Raw genomic sequence first — 16,894 nt, 5'->3', positions numbered from 1 at the left:
CAGATATGGTACCTGAGAGTTCTACACAGAGATCCAAAGGCAGAAGAAAAAGAGAGACCCTGGATTTTTAGGCACGGGCTTCTGAAACCTCAAAGCCAAGTTACACACATCCTCCAACAAGGCCACATCTCCTAATCCTTTCAAATAGTTCCACTCTGGTAACTCAGCTTTCAAATCTATGAGCTTATGGGACCATTCTTACTCTGTCTAAAAGACACTATCTCATATCTTTGTGCCCCTTCCTCTGTGACGTTTGCTGAGCATTGTGGAAGGCTTGTGGAATAGATGTCCCAGTTGTGTCTGGACACTCGCCAGTTACTAATTACCAAGCTATACATTGTACATAATTTTTGCCATGATATAATTCTTTTCTGTTAACATTTTTATTCAGATTATCTACAACATTCTGTGGGTCAAAGTTTCTACCTATTTATCTGGGAAGAAATATTTATAATTGATATAACTGTTGGGTGTCATGAGCATAGGAAATGGAATATATATGACTATAAAACTGATGATTGATGACTATAATTATAGTTGCAGATAATACTTTATGTTATTTCATCTGTTATGCTGCTTCTACAAAGTCTGCTGTCATTAGGGAGGAAGCACAGTGGAAGAATGCTGATTTAGGATACACAGTGCTTATGTCCCATCTCTAGCAGTGCAATAATAACAACAACAACAATAACAACAACAATAATAGTAACAATAATAAAGTCTGCTGTCAATTTTGTTATCATTTCTTTGAAAATAATGTGCTTTAATAAGTTATGTTTCTCCATTCCCTCTGCTGAATCTTAAGGAAATTTATATTCAGGAAACTACTTTATTTTATATATACGTAAATGTATATATTTTATTTTTGTGTATATATTCATGAAGAAGTCATATGATTGTAAATATATATTTATGTTCTGAATATATATATGTATACACATATATGTGTTCTGAATAAAAATGGTCATCAGAGATCCATAGAAAATTAGGAGGTGTGGCTTTGTTGGATGGAATAAGTGTGGCTTTGTGGGGAAAGGTATGTCACTATGGGTGGGCTTCAAGATCTCAGAAGCTCAAGCCAGTTTTCTTTCTGCCAACTACTGATCCGTATATAAAACTCTCAGCTCTTTCTCCAGCACTATGCTCCCTGCCATGATGATGATGGACTAAATCTCAAACTGTAAGCCAGCCCCCATTAAATGTTTTCCTTTGTAAGAGTTACTGTGTTCATGATATATGATATCTCTTCTAGAAATCCTAAATATATATATATACATATATATGTATGGACTTTGACATTTCAGAAGCCCATATCTGCAAAACCAGGGTCTCTCTTTTCCTTCTGCCTTTGAATCTAGATACAGAACTCTCAGTTACCATGTCTATCTGCATGCACCATGTTTCCTACCATAAGGATAATGAACTAAACCTTCAGAACTGTAAGTAAGCCCCAATTAAATGCTTTCTTTTATAGAGTTGCCATGGTCATGGTGTCTCTTCACAGCAACAGAACACTGACTAAGACACTGGGAAAAACTGTGCCTTTTGGGGTTCTTAGTCTGGTTAATAAAAGAATTCAGAAACAGACTCAAAAGGAATCTCAAGGATAATTTTATTAGAGTTTACTGGGAGAACAACAGAAGAAGCAAGCTATAAATCTCAGTAACTGCTGGGAGACGGGAGAAAGAGAAAAGGGAGCAAGACCACAGTGTTCACATGAAGGCTAGACAAGCAGCCGTGTGATGAACGCAACAGAGAAATGGTGGGGAAACGCCCAGAGTGACTGGAAAAGTAATCTTAGCCTTTGACCAGTTTTCAAAAAATAAAAATTCAAAAAGTGAAATTTGCACATTTCTGAATCCCAACTCATAAAAGCAGGCAGGCCAATGCCATAGGGCTCTGTGAGCCTCTGCACTAGAGGCTTCTGGGAAGGAAAAGTACGGTATCTTTCTATCATCTTTTGGGTAGCTTAGTGTCCTACTTTCCTATAGCTGTGAGGAGACATCACAATCAGGGTAGTTTGTAAAAGAATGAGTGTATTTGGGGCTTTCACTTGTAGAGGCTCAGTGTCCGTGAACACCGTGGTGGGGAGGATCGCAGGCAATGGAGCAGTAGCTGAGAGCTCACATCTTTAGATAACAAACACAAGACAGACAGAACATGAGAGACGCTGGAAATGCCTCTCATTTGCATATAGGGGTTTTGAAACCTCAAAGCCCACCCCCAGTGACACACTTTCTTTAGCAAGGCCACAGGTCCTAATCCTGCCCACACAGGTCACAAACTGGGGACTGTGTAGTCAAAGCTGAGTCCAGGGGAGCCATTCTCATTCAAACCACTGTACTTAGAAGGCTGGGTTTCCTCCTCCTCGGCTAGAGACTTAGAATCCTTTTTGTGGGGCAATCTGAATTGCCAGGAGTGGCAAAGCCGGTGTACGACTGAGGCCACTGTAGCAGGTGAAAGACACTCTTTTTCAGTGGTGTGGCTTTGGTCGTCAGCCATGCCCGAGCGGGTGGCTCTGCACCCATGCAGAGGGACAGTAGGAAATACACTCAGTGGGCAACAGAAAAGTTGAGGGGAGGCTCGTGTATTCATGGGGTTGGTGATGTTTTCCAGGCGAAGTTAGAGGGGTTGTGAGGCACGGATATGATCTAAATATATTGTACTATTATATGAAATTATCAACACATAGATATTAAAAATAAATAATAGAAGATAAATAGTTAGAAGATAGATGATAGATAGATAGATAGATAGATAGATAGATAGATAGATAGATAGATAGATAGACAGACAGACAGATGTGGAGAACAATCGTGGAAGATGCCCAACATCAACCTCTGACCTCCATTTGCACACCCACATAGGTTCAAACACAAAATCAAACAATGGGTCTGGGGAGACACAGCTTAGTGAGTAAAATACTTGCTGCCCAGCGTGAATCCCAGCATCCGTGTAAAAACCTCGCCGTGGCGCTGCCTGCCTCTATTCCCAGTTCTTGGAGCTAGAAAAAGGAGAACTGAATGGGCTCGCTGGCTGGCTACTGTAGACAGTGAGCTCTAGGTTTGGCAAGAAATTCTGTCTCAAAGCATAAAGATGGAACAAGGTAGGAAGACACCTAATATCTCCCCTTGTCTCCGTGCAGTCACACACAGGCTCCTAGACTCAACCCCACACTGGCTCACACACAGAGCAAGAAAGGAGGAAACCGGAAAGGTGGCAAAAGCGCTGACCCTTGTTCACCCGCAGGCAGTTGGCAAGGGCTTGCTCTCTTATTTAGGCTAGGGATGCTAGCAACTACAGATATCAAAACACCCAGTCAGTACTGAGTCTTTTGAAATGTAAACTCCAGATCTTAAAACATGACATTGACATCACGAATGGGGAAATTTGGGGAGGACAAACCAAAAGACAGTTTTATCTCCTCATATTGCATAAGGGCCCGCCAGTTACTGGGGCAACAGAGGTGACCAGAGGGAAAGCACGGATCTCTGGTGTCTCTGTTGAAGTGCCCGACCTTCCTACAGACAGCTAGGCAAGAGGCTGTAGGAATGGAGAGCTCTGTGGTCTTGTAACTTGGAGGAGGTCAGGAGGCTGGCAGTCTCAGATTCCCCTGTGTACAAATCATAGAAGTGGCTGTGTGGAGTGTTTGGGTAGCTGGTGTGCAAGAGTCCCTGTGCTCACAGGGTTTCTACGGGTCCAAGCAGCTGGAAGATATTTAGCCTAGGAGGCCTCCCACTGAGCACACCCAGGCTAAGGGTGAAGGAACAGTAAGTGTAGACTAAAGAATGAACAGAAGACCAGACTGGATAGTAAGGGTTCTTATGCCTGCACAGACTGATGCTTGATGAACAGATGATGATATCATCCCGACCCCTTGTTTCTCTGCAACCTGTCCTCAGCATAGTTTTTGAAAGTTGCTTAATGACTTTTTTTTTGTAAATATGGATGGATGGATGGATGGATGGATGGATGGATGGATGGATGGATGGACATGTGATTTAGTGAAAATTAAAATGGGAGCCTAACTTTGAAACCCCTGACAAGGGTTTTTCCTGTAGAAACCACCTAGGACAAAGCTCCCCGCAGGCACCGTTGACCACTACCCTTCAGACCTGCAGCTACTTACTGAGCCCGGGGGACAAGATCTCAGGCCCCTTTCCATCGGTTTGCAACTGAGAACTGAGGTGGGCTCACCGTTACCAGCCGAGCAGCAGCTTTGCAAAATAGCGCACTGGGGAAGAAAAATAATCATCAGGTGCTGCTTTGTCACTGGGTGCTGCAGAGAAAGGGAACTGTTTAAAAAGTAAAGCGACTTTCAAGCCAGTGTGCTTGTTTACTAAAGGAAAACAAAGAGCACTTGAATTCTTTCATGCCCTGTGTGGAATCTCCTTTTTATCCCGTCCTTTATGGGTTTTGTACTCAGGGAGATGTTAGTGGGAACGAATTTGCGATTCCAAGAAATCCACAAATGCACACTCACACAGCATAACCAATCCAGTCTTAAGCAGATTTTTTTGCTCTGTCTTAGTCTCCGGTTCTTAGAGGAAAATGTGGGTGCAGTGATGTGTCACGGCTGCTATTAGGGAAGTCCAAGGCAAAAAGTGTAGCAGGGCGATCAGCACTGGCAGTCCCTGCATGCTGCGCGATTACGTTGTAACACTGTTTGATGCAATCGTATGTTTGATCAGTTTCAAGAGATGAGTATCACCTCACTTCAAACAATATGGTACAGTCTCATTGTATAGAATTATGGCTGCTGTCAATCAGCATATGGCATAACCCTTAAAGTGCCAGCTTTGGGGAATGTCATAAAAATGATTGCAACACTTGCATTAATTAGTAAGTTTTTTTTTCATTAAAATGAAGCAAAACCTGTTAAGACAATTTACGCGCTGTATCGCTGGCTTGTTTTTGCTATTGCAGAAATGTGTGTGTCACCCGTATGCGTACACGCGCACCTGATTAGCCTCATGTTTGGTAGAACAGCCATTCTGATAAATGGAGCTCGCCTATGAGCCCCTCAGGTGCACAATGGAGTCTGTACAGGCTCCATGAACTTCCCACAGAGAACCTACTGCCTTCTGTGCATTGCTCTTTTGATTAAGATGTAAACCTTTCAGGTTTATAGTTTTTAAACTTCTAGTACTAATTTGGTTTCCTTGCCATAGTGAAGTAGCCCCCCCCCCCTCCGCCATGTTGTCTATGTTATATTCAAAGATACAGTGGTGTTGTTTTATACATCATATCACACCAGCAGCTTATCGAATTTAGGATTTGTGAGAGAATTCATAATCTAACTACAGCCTTCAAGAGCAACTAAGACCTGGGTTTTCTTATTTTTGTGATTCGCAGAAGGAAGTGTCCTAGAAGAACACCACAGCGTCTGCTTGCTAATTTGAATTTACCCCGCCACCCCCAGTAATGGAGAATAGCAGGGATTCAAAGGTTAAAAGAGTTGGTAATCAAATATTCTTTTATTCTGAGAGTCATGACAACTATCTGATTTCCCCCCCAATTATTTAGGCTAATATTTGCCCCCCCCACTTGGATTCAAATCTACTGTTGCTGTAAAGGGACAACTACTTGGGTAGGAAAGGAAAGTCAGTTTGGTGCCAGACATGTGCCATGGGGGGGGGGGGGGAGTGGCCAGGTGTGACTTATTAAGAATTTATTTACTTAAAGGTTCTTAAGTAATTGAGGGCTTGAAAAAGTAATAAAAATGTGAGACAATTTCCCCAATTAGATTAACAACCTTTAAATGAATTTTAATTAATTTCAAATAAATAATATCTCGTCTAGGTTAGAGGGAAACTGACTTGTGCGCAGTTGGTGAAGTGTAAATTGGCAGAGCTGTTTGTAGGGCAGTTTAACAAAATCCTTCAACATTTTTAAGTCCACTTCACATCTAGGAATTTATGCCAAAAACATTTCCGAATTTATGTTTAAACATGTTTACTAAAACAGTTTATGAGAACAGAAATGAATGCAGCCTAATACTTGTCAGAATTATTAAATATATTGTGAAATCAACAAAATGAAGGTGATTATAGCCTGTTGAAGAAAAATATTTGTATTGGTACTTGCAATATATCAGTAATTTTAAAATTTCATCACCTATGGCACACACACACACACACACACACACACACACACACACACCCCAAATTTGTTGTGGAAAATGTCAACCTTCTACGTATATAAGTAAAGTTATCAAGAGCATTAACAGCACCAAAACATTAAAGGTTGCTTTCTCTAGTGGAGAAGTTATCCTAAGGTACTTGATTTTTTTTTCCCAGTGAGTGTGGTGAATCTAAAAAGACCACCAAACATAGAAACAAGCTTATCTGAGACAAAGGGACAGTTGCTACTTAGGAAACACTACTTTACTTCCCAGAGTGAGTGTTCTAAGCCATTATCCTGGGGATTTGGTTTTCATACAGAACAAAAGATTGGACTGGTAAGGGACAAGACACAGCTTAAGTCCGGTGGCGATGGCTCCTCCATTAGAACACTCGCTGCTCTTGCAGAGGACACAGGTTCAATCCCCTGGCACCTATGTGTTAGCTCACAAGCACCCACAACTCCAGTTCCCAGACACCCAACTCCTTCTTCCAGACTCTGTGCAAACTAGAATACATATGGTGCACATAACCGACAACCGGGCAGGCACATGTACACATAAAATAAATCTCTTTTAAAAGAAGGAGAAAAGGGAAACAAAAGATCGCATACGGGCATGCTGCCATTTTCTCCACCAATATAAAAATTTCAGGATAATTTTCTTCAATAACAACCACCAGGAAAAGGTGTTTGAAGAAGACATAGTGAAACCTGACTTGAACCATGGCATCCTGCCACATTTGAGTCCTGAGAAGCCTGGCTTACTGTTGCCTCTCAGACTGAGTCAGAAGCTGTGGGTCTAAATTTTCTCTAAATGGCTGCGTGACGTACTTCACCATACTTATTGATCTATTGATCTAAAACACACTTACGCACGTGTGTAATTGCTATGAAAGGTTAAAGTAGTACAAATGGAGACACTGGACACACAAAAAGTTCCCTTCCCTATACCAAACCACGAATTGACACTTTCAGCTATGAACATATGACATTTCAAAAGACAGATAGATATTAATTATAAAATACTTTATTGTGATTTTGGTAGCTTATTAATGATGGGGCAATGAGCAGTTTGACACCAGGAAGAGCAGTTAAGCCCATCAAGATTAATTTTAGCTCATTTTCAAGACTTTTTTTTTTAGGTGTGTGTTGTTTGGATAACATTGATCTTTGCTTGAAAAATGAACTTGTGTTTTGTTTCAAAATCAGATCTGAACGGAAAACAACGTTCAGTCTGGCATATGTAACAATAAATGAAAGTCATCTAGGTGGGCGGGGTGGCATGATGTATGTAGTTCTGCTCACGGTAATGTAACTGCATTGCTCTTTAAATTAAGCGATTTTGTATTTCTCCTAATGGAATCAGTTTCGATATAGTCTTTGTTCGTGCTGTTATCCGCTTCAGTCTGAGGGTGCTTTGTGTTAACTTTTTAAAGTTACATTACAAAGAGGTTTTAAGATTTCCCAACAGGCTTTTATTTAAGCAAAGCTTTTGATCTCAAACCTGCTGGGGCCTAGTGAAACCCTCACCAATTCTCCAGTAACTCTTCACTATTGGAATTTGAAAAGATCCACCTGAAGGATTTAACTCCCTCCAAGGTTCCAGCTGCCCTTCAGCACGATCCTCTATTCAGGCCGACTGTGAGGGTTCTGGCAACCCCTTTGTGATCTCTAAGCAGCCTAAGGTGTCCTTTGCCGTTTTATTCCCAAGGAAATAAAAACCAGGAGGACACAGACCTATATACCTCATGCCCTACCATCTTCAGTTGAAGAGGACCACAGGGAGTCTGCTTAACAACCTTTGCTACCAAAATACCTTTTGGATGTGGGAACTCCATAAAAGAACTTTTCATTGCATCCATTACCCTACTGCGGTGCATAACAAATTAGATTTAAAAGGCTACCTCTTTCCCTTCCAGCCATTCCCACCATTTCCTTAAAATTTCAATTTAGTGTCTAGCGACAGAATCCTCTCGCACGTACTTTAAAATCCTATAATGTCAATCATTCGAACGGAACGTTGGTTCCAAAGACCTAGATTTATGTTATTATACACAAATCACACTTCAAAAGATCAAGTAGAGGAAGAAAACAGAAAACAGTGCTTAAAGGATGTAGATGTAAAACCATAGGCAGCAGATACCAGTTGGGGATAACTTCAAAATCAAAGTTTGAGTTAATTTTGTTTATCCCACAGATCCTCATTTTTTAGAAAGAATTGGAAGCTGTATTTGAAATGTATCCACTCTGTAACATTAACCTGTTTAAGAAAGTGCAAATGAATTCCAAGGGAACTCTCTTGATTTTAGCATTTAAACATTTTGTTCATTTAGTAACTTCGCTGTGCACAGACTTTAGGACATAGAAACAAGGAATGAGAGCCCTGCAAAGCCTTGCAAAGAACATGGCATTCCCTGCCTTTGAGGGGAGAACAGATTTCAAGTATTTATCTTTATTTCCTATTAATAGTATTTAGAGCCTCTTCATTGTTGGAGAAGTACAGATTGACTGCCTGAGATGACGTCATCCTGATGACCAAGCATCACGTTAGCCTTAAGTTCCCGTCAGATAACTAGGAAAACGTCTCTGTGGAGGAGGCCGCGTGTGGTGTTCTTACTCATGGCTTCTCTAGGGTACACTCTAGACACAGCCTCTATTGCTGACCTAAGGGGCTCTTGGCACAGAATGGCTTTGCCCCCTTAAGCTCCTGTGTAACTGTAGGGAATGAGTCTTGACCAATTGGAATGCTTTCAGTTTGGGCAAATGGAAAGCCACTACCAAGCCTGTAGAACATGCGATGGTGGTCCGTCACCTTGCTTCTTACTTCTTCAAACGTTTGATACGAGTCAGGTGTTCGCTTTTGTTCTTTTCTCTCTGACTAGCTGCCTGTTAGAACCCCAACTTCTGTATTTAATAATAATTGAGGACATGAAGGCAAGATGTTATGAATTTTTCTCAAAAAAGAAAAAAAAAAGTTCTTGAAGACCTTGTAAGCCACAAGAATCGTATGAGAATTAAAAATGTTTCCTGATGTCTGTGGGTAGTACAGATAGTCTTCAGATATACTCTTTACACAATTGTATTGCAAAAAAGATTCACCTCTTTATGTATAGACAAAATGTTCCTCTAGTATTTGTTGTCATAGTCCATGCTTTGCTCTTGTACCTTTATTCATAATGTAAATAGTTAAAACTGTCACACACGTGCACATGCGCACACACGTACACACACACCACACACACACACACACACACACACACACACACACACACACACACACACACACACAGTACTCCCAAGGGCTAGAGAGATGGCTCAGAGCTTAAAAGCACTGACTGTCTTTCTAGAAGACCTGGATTCATTCCCAGCACCCACGTGGCAGCTCACAGCTGTCTGAAACTCCAGGGACTCCAGCGCCCTCTTCTGACCTCCTTAGGCACCGGGATGCATGTGATGCACATACATAGATACAGCCAAAACACCCATACATATTAAATTCATAAATAAAAAATTAATTAAGTAAAATATAATAAAAATTATACTCCCCAAAAGGAGTTAGATTAAAGGCTCTAGAAATACTAAAATGTTAACAGTTTGTTTAGGCTAACCAGTGATCAGTGAGCTATGAGGATCTTCCTGGCTGTCCCCCAGTGCTGGGGTTGCAGACACATGTAATCCTACCTGACTTTTTAATGTGTATGCTGAGAGTTTGAATGCCATTCTTCACGTTTGCAAAGCAAAGGCTCATATCCACTGAGCCATCTCCTCAGAGCTTCGGTGAATTACTTTATTAATACAAGCAACATTGCTCAGAATCTCAAGTGCTGATAGTCAGCTGACCATCAAGGGACACTACATAGAACTTTCATAGAATACAAAGTTATTTTTTGCACTGAATGGGTGTGTGTGTGTGTGTGTGTGTGTGTGTGTGTGTGTGGCTGGTTCACGATAATGAAAACCAAACTTCTGAAGGGTTTTCTTTTCTCCTTAAACAACAGATTTTGTAAGTGATTAATATTTTAACTATTCTTTTTAAAAAAGGCAGTCTTACCTCTAGAGATATATACTATTCCATATTTTCTATCTCCGTACATAAAGATTTATTCTTTCCAAATTGTTTTCGGAATGAATTCTTATAACCTTTCTTATACACACAAATCTGTGTTGTATTTTCACTTGTAAACACTATTCAAGGTTACCAGTTTTCTAAATGACGAATCATAAACTCAGAACTCTCTTCGGACTGCCTCTACCCCTACTGCTTGCATTTCAGCACTGAAAACTAAAAAAAAAAGAAAAAAAATCAAATATCCTACTCCAAAGGATTGGTTATGCCTATTGAATTATTTTAAAAGGTGATGGGAGGACATTCTCTGTAATCAAGGATAAATAAAAAAAAAAAAAAAAATGGCGCCTAAGGGAGTATGGCAGCCAAACGGAAGACTTGACCCAACACCAAGCTCACTGCGAGACTCAACAGCTGCCACAGCAACCAATGAGACTAGACTAGAAGAGAGGCAGCCAGGAAGTCAGGTGCTAAGGCTGGAAAGAATCCCTTTCACAGCCACTGGCAGTGGGCCCCTTCAGCTGCTCTACAACCGCGGTACAGGCCCAGAGGTGTTGGATCTGATTTTGGACCCCAGCAGGGGAGTGAAGTACGACCAATATTGTCAGCGGCAAGACTGTCAAGTTAGCAAAGATAATATATTCATGGAAGAGATATTGCTCTGCTGTGAGGATTCTAAAAGGAAAGCGGGCCAAGGGAAGGCACTGAGCAGCTCAGCAAGCATAAACTACCCCTCGTAGGAGCCGAGAAGGAAGGCTCCAACGGCCTCTGGCCTCTCCACTCTTGCAGGAAGCGGGTCTTGTTAAGTGGGGTCTCCCAAGTATGAGCAGAAGCTCAAATACCTGCGTAACGGTAAAGTACAGTCAGGAAGGATGGCGTATGCAGATTTCAGAAGAAAAAGGGGGCTTGAATTTGGCATGAGTAACAGAGAGCTGTCATGTTCCTTTCCTTCAGTAGAGAAAGCAAGTGACCCAAAATAGGAAATAAATGACCCTTGCTGTGATTAGCAACTCATTGTGTTGGCTTCATGTCAAGAATGCTGTCAACAAACTAATAATAAATACTCACTGACCACCTCTCCAGACCAAAGCGAATAAGCAGAGAGCACATCTGTGTGGCAGGTCTCGGATGACTGGCACGTTTGCAGCTCAGGGGCCTGGGGCTTTTGGAGGGTGTTGCCTGACTACTGCGGCGTTTCTCCAGCGTTGAGCCGTGGGGTGGGAATTCTGAATTCTGAACTCTCTGTGCAGACAGATATCCCAGCTAGCTGATTGTCTGCTGTGTGGCCTCCAGACTCATACTATTACAACCATCGCTGTGGTGCGAAGAGTTGGTAGGACCCCCCCTCAGGAAAATCTCTCCAACTGACAAACGTACCAGTTCTCTATAGCCAATCGCACCTGGTACAGGACCCTGAGCAGAGCGTGCTTTCCGGAAACGCTTATTAAGTTTAATAGCCGCCACTAGGAATTGAGATGGTTCAGGAAATTTGAAGCATAGTAAATTCTACCATTTATTCATTTATTGAAGACTCTATTTCTCTTCATTTTTTTTGAACTTTTCTGACTTTATTGAGGCATGAATGAGAAATAGTAATTTCATGTATTTACCGTATAGAATGCAATGTGTGGACATTTGTATATTGTAAACGGATTGTCATAATTGAGCTAATTAACATACCGTTACTTCATATTGTTCCCTGCTTTGTTTCATGTGGTAAGGGCACACAGTATGTGTTATTACTAACTATCCCCATCAAGCTGTCCACTGGGTCTCTGGTAAATTAGTTTATGTGGATTTTGTCCGCTTGCTTGCTTTAGACAGGGCTGCTTTAGACTAAGACCAGGCTGGAACTAGCTGACAAGCACAGGATGACCTTGAACTTGTGATCCATGTGTTTCCCGTTCCCAAATGCTGTGCTGAGAATTGAACTCAGGGCTTCGCACATGCTAGGGGCAACATTCTACCAATTGAGCTCTCAGCCACCTCTTCCCTCTGCCTTCAGATTTTACCATTTAGTGGGGCATATAGAAAGTATTAAAAAAAAAAAACACGTGACATGTTATGGAAATAGGTTGATACGCCTATAACTAAAACTGCATGTACACACATGGGCAAAGAGAGGTATTTGGTGTGGCCACAGGTTAATTGGCCAACATGGTTTTGACGAGGTGTGACTCCTGACAACAGTCAAGTACTCACTGCAATATTGCCGTCTGCACACAGTGTGAATTAGCTTCAGATGTAAATTGTTTCATGCACTTTTCTTTATAACCTTAAGTAGACATTTTGTATCTTACTGATAGGAAAACCCAGGCTAACACTGTCAAAAACATTGCGTGACTTTAGTAGAGAAACCAGAGATTCCACATCAAGGGGCGCTGTCTTGGGGATCCAGGGAAGGACGTACACCAATGAGAAAGAGCAGGGGTCCAGCCATAAAGCAAATGGTCTTCAGTCTTGTTGGGCAAAACCATAGCTGAGTTGACAGCTAGGTGTCATCAGCGTACGTGTGTCTCTTTAGCCAAGCACTAAGTGAAGCTGGGGAACCCAGAAGAGGAGGAGGAGGAGGAAGGAATCTAGGAGATAGAGAGGTCAAGGACACCACAAGAACACAACCCACGGAATCAGCCTAGCAGGCCTACTAGGGCTTCACAGAGACTGAAGCAACAGTCACAGTGTCTGGGTCTGACTTAGGTTCTCTGCATTTTACTTTATGGTTGCATAGCTTGGAGTTCTCCTGGGACCACTAACAGCAGGCATGAGGAGTACCTTTGACTCCTTTGTATGTGCTTGGGACCCTTTTCTTTCTACTGGGTTGCTGGGTTGCCTCTGGCCTTGACCTGAGGGTTCGTGCCCAGTCTTACTGTATTTGTTATGCCCTGGGAAGCCTGCTTTCTTTTTTTAAGATAACTGAGGAGGAGTGGATGTAGATGAGAGGTGGGGAGGGAGACTGGGAGGAGTGGAGTTAGTGGAAATTGTAGTCAGGATGTAATGCATGTAAAGAACAAATATTAGAGAACAAAACACTCAGTTATCTTCCTGTCTCTCCAGCAATGAGTGCTTTTCTTCTGTGTGGATAGCTCTCCTTCTCGGCACTTCCTTGTTTCCTAAAGATTTTCCCAACATCTCATGCCTGCTTGACTTGGAGACAGGAAGGAGCCACACTTCCAGTTCTAAGTGCCCTCAGGGAAGGAAAGGACTGATTTCAAATCAACGGATGGTTAATGGATGGATAGATAATTTTGTCTAGCCCAGGATACCTACATTTTTGTTAAATTGGGTGTAGATGTTATTTGAAGGGTCCAGAGTAGTTTTATTTGCTGTTTTGTTTTGTTTTGTTTTTAACACAGGGTCTTATGGTGTAGTCCTAGCCAGGCTGAGAACTCTCATTGTAGACCAGGATGGCCTCAAACTTACTGAGATCCACTTACCTCTGCTCCTTAAGGGTTGGGACTAAAGGTGCATACATACCCCACACCCAGCTGCTTGTTTTTGATAGAAACGATAAGCCTGTGACTAAAGCACAGTACTCTGATAATGTGGGTCGGTCTCACCCAATCAGTGGATGTCGTTAAAAGACCAAGTCCATGGAGAAAGAATTTAGTGCTGAGACCATCTCCAGGTTTGATAGGTGCTACTAAGTGGTCTGTCTGCCTGTCTAATTGATTTTAGATTGCTTTTGAGCACTGGCAACCTCTCTCTCTCTCTCTCTCTCTCTCTCTCTCTCTCTCTCTCTCTCCTCCTTCTCCCTCTCTCCCCTTCTCTCCCACTCTCCTTCCCCCCTTTCTGAGTCTGTCTGTCTCTCTGTCTGTCTCTCTGTCTCTCCCTCTCTCCCTCTTCCTCCCCCTCTCTGTCTCTGTCTGTCTCTGCCTGCCTGTCTGTCTCTGTCTGTCTCTCCCTCTCCCTCCCCCTCTCTCTGTCTCTCTCCCTCTCCCTCCCCCTCTCTCTGTCTCTCTCTGTCTCTCTGTCTCTGTCTCTGTCTCTGTCTCTCTCTCTCTCTTTCTCTCTCTCTCTCTCTGTCCCCACTTTCATCCCTCTGTCTTCATGGAGAACCCTCACTAATAGACCACAGCACTGGGTACAGGCACATAGCAACAGCTGATAGACTGTATTTGACTATCTTCCTTGTACTAATGAAAAGCAGCTAAAATGGAAAGGAAGCAGTTGACTTAAGAAATGACTGACAAGACTAAGAATACCTTAAATAAATAAACATGAGATTGTTCTCAGTTGGCACGTGGAGTATCAGACAGTCAGTCACAGACAACATTCCATTATATCATTCTATTTAGAGCAAGCACTTCCAATGAGCGAAAACTGGCAGGATGGCTTAGTTAAAGTCCAGTGAGTGGCGGGGTAGGAAGGTAGTTTTATTTAGCAACTAGTAGATGATGGGGGGCTTTTGTGTGCTTGCTTCCACTTTAATTATCACAATATCTTGTCTTGTTGAACTCTGCACTTTAGAATCATGTCTAAAGTTTGATGCTCTCTCAGAAGGGCTTTCCTGTTGACCACAAACAGCCCCATCACTGTTTATTTGCTTAAGTGGATTGATTGATCTCGTTCTCCCTCTGGACTTGAAGGTCTATGTCGTTCTTGGTGTACACAACTGCCCTTGCTCCCTGCCTCCTTGTCTTTTAAACTGTGTCCTGAATTCTGCCTTGAGGAATTCATTTAGCTCTCAGCCAGGCTGATGGACACCAGCTTGCTTTGAACTCTAGGCTCCTGGCACCTGTCTGCTTTAGAGTGTGTGTTATTATGGGTTAGGCACAGTTACCCTGCAGTCTCCTGCACTAGGCTTTAAGGCACACTAAGGCAAGAACTGTGTATAGTGTGTGCCATTCACAACATGAGAGCGACTAAGACATCGAGTTGAATAAATTTGAAAGCAAGTCTTTCTGGGGCTAAAGTTTCCCAGAAGCATCTTACCTCTTTGGGTTCTTCCCAAGTGAATTCCATACTTCTCACTTTTGGAAATATGTGGGAAAGCTTTCTTTCCCCCATCCCTTCCCCCAGACTCTGCTTCAATTCAAAGGCTACCTATGAAGAATTTGATTGTAAAATCAGTACTTGTGTTATTTTGACATCTAAGAAATTTGCTTTCTCCAGGTCTGAACACTTGGAATGGAATCAGCTTTTATCTTCTTGTTTTAGCCCAGGCAGCCGAGTTTTGGAGCACATATATAAAACCTACCTTGATCAAGGATAAAAGTTGGTTTATCCATATGTTTTGTTCTTGTGTGTGTGTTCCTGCTTGCCTGTATGTGTGCTGTGTGCTCGAGGAGAAGCCTGAGGAGTCTGAAGAGAGTGTTCAGATCCCTGAAACTGGAGTTATAGGAAATTATAAGCTGCCAGACGTCAAACCTGGGTCCTCTGCAAGAGTAGTGAGTGCTCTAATCTAATCTATCTCTCTACACTCCTCGTTTTGTTTAACTATTAAAGTATTTATTTAACTATTAAGTACATACACATACATATATGTACATATATTATATACACATGCACACACATATATACATATATATTCATATATATATATATGAATGATCAAAAATATACAGATCTACAGAATTGTTCTTAAAGAGCTAGGAAAACTAGTGTTAGTTGATCCTGTATTTTTAATGCATTCCAGCTAAATATATCAAAACTCCAGTAATGTATATTTATTGACTTTGAATGTCATGCACGTCTATTACATCGTATTGGAAATAAAATGTTCTGACTACCTGTAAACAGAGTGCATCTCAATGGCTTTTTTTTTTTTTTACTTCCTTAATTCTACCTAACTGCTGGCTCTCTAGCAGAAAGTCCAAGCTAAAAGTCAGACTGGGAAAAAGTCACCTCCGCACACCTTCTTCTCACCTGCTCGTTTACTAGCATAGCCCTCTGGTTCTGATCTTGGAACGTTTAAGTTGCTTCACCATGACAGATATCTGCTTCAAACTTCTCAGCAGCCATGCACTGTGTTCAGGTATTAATATCTTGCCTTCAAATTCATACAGTCGGTGTCTTGGTACTCCAGTATAGACTCTTAAAAAAAATGGATAGAGTAGTACCTTCCATTTCGTCAGCTCAGGTGGGTTCAAATTCTGGCTTCACTTTTTAAACATATTTCAGTTTGCCCATTGGATGATGACTAATGCTAACTGTGACTTCTGAATACACAAATTTACACATTAATGGTTCACTCTTTTATCTCTAAATCTGGGTTTTACAGAAAAGATGGAAATGTGAGTTAATCAAAAAGTTTCTTCATCCTTAACAAACACTAGAGGTACTTGGGCCTTGGGCCAACAGTTCAACATGGCCAGGACAGATGTCAGCACACTAGTAAGCATGTTGCCTCTCAGATGAAAGACAGTTACTACCCCCCTAGACAGGGAAAAGGCAGAAAGCATCTCTATTTGTCTTCCAACTGCGTCTCAATGGATAGAAATATTTCAGGTGGTTATTCTCAGCATCAAGAATGTCAGGACACTGTTGAAATGGTTGCCTTGCCAACATAAATTCTTTTGTATGGAGGCAAAGAAAGGACGGGTGTCAGAGGCTTCCTTGGTGTTTTCTCCATGGACTCTTTAGAAAGCAGAGCTCTCCAGGCAATGGCCATCAAAGTGGTCCAGGTATGTCGATGTAGGCCTGCTTCCGTTATGTCTGCTAGGCGCTGGGACTAAAGGTGTTCCCTGCCACACTCAGCTAATGTCT

General features: G+C 41.9%; 1 long non-coding RNA gene across 1 annotated transcript in view; it reads right to left on the bottom strand.

Annotated features, from left to right (window-relative positions):
- Positions 1–11,617, bottom strand: part of LOC134486357 (uncharacterized) — a 34,973-nt gene extending 23,356 nt beyond the window's left edge. The window contains exon 1 of the long non-coding RNA XR_010065179.1: positions 11,258–11,617. This is a non-coding gene — a long non-coding RNA (uncharacterized LOC134486357). The remainder of the gene's footprint in view (positions 1–11,257) is intronic.
- Between the last annotated feature and the right edge of the window lie 5,277 nt (positions 11,618–16,894).

The sequence above is a fragment of the Rattus norvegicus genome, chromosome 3 (assembly GCF_036323735.1).
Source record: "Rattus norvegicus strain BN/NHsdMcwi chromosome 3, GRCr8, whole genome shotgun sequence".
NCBI classification, from domain to species: Eukaryota; Metazoa; Chordata; class Mammalia; order Rodentia; family Muridae; genus Rattus; species Rattus norvegicus.
The sequence above is the reverse complement of the archived record's forward strand: the minus strand, read 5'-3'. Positions and strand labels throughout refer to the sequence as shown.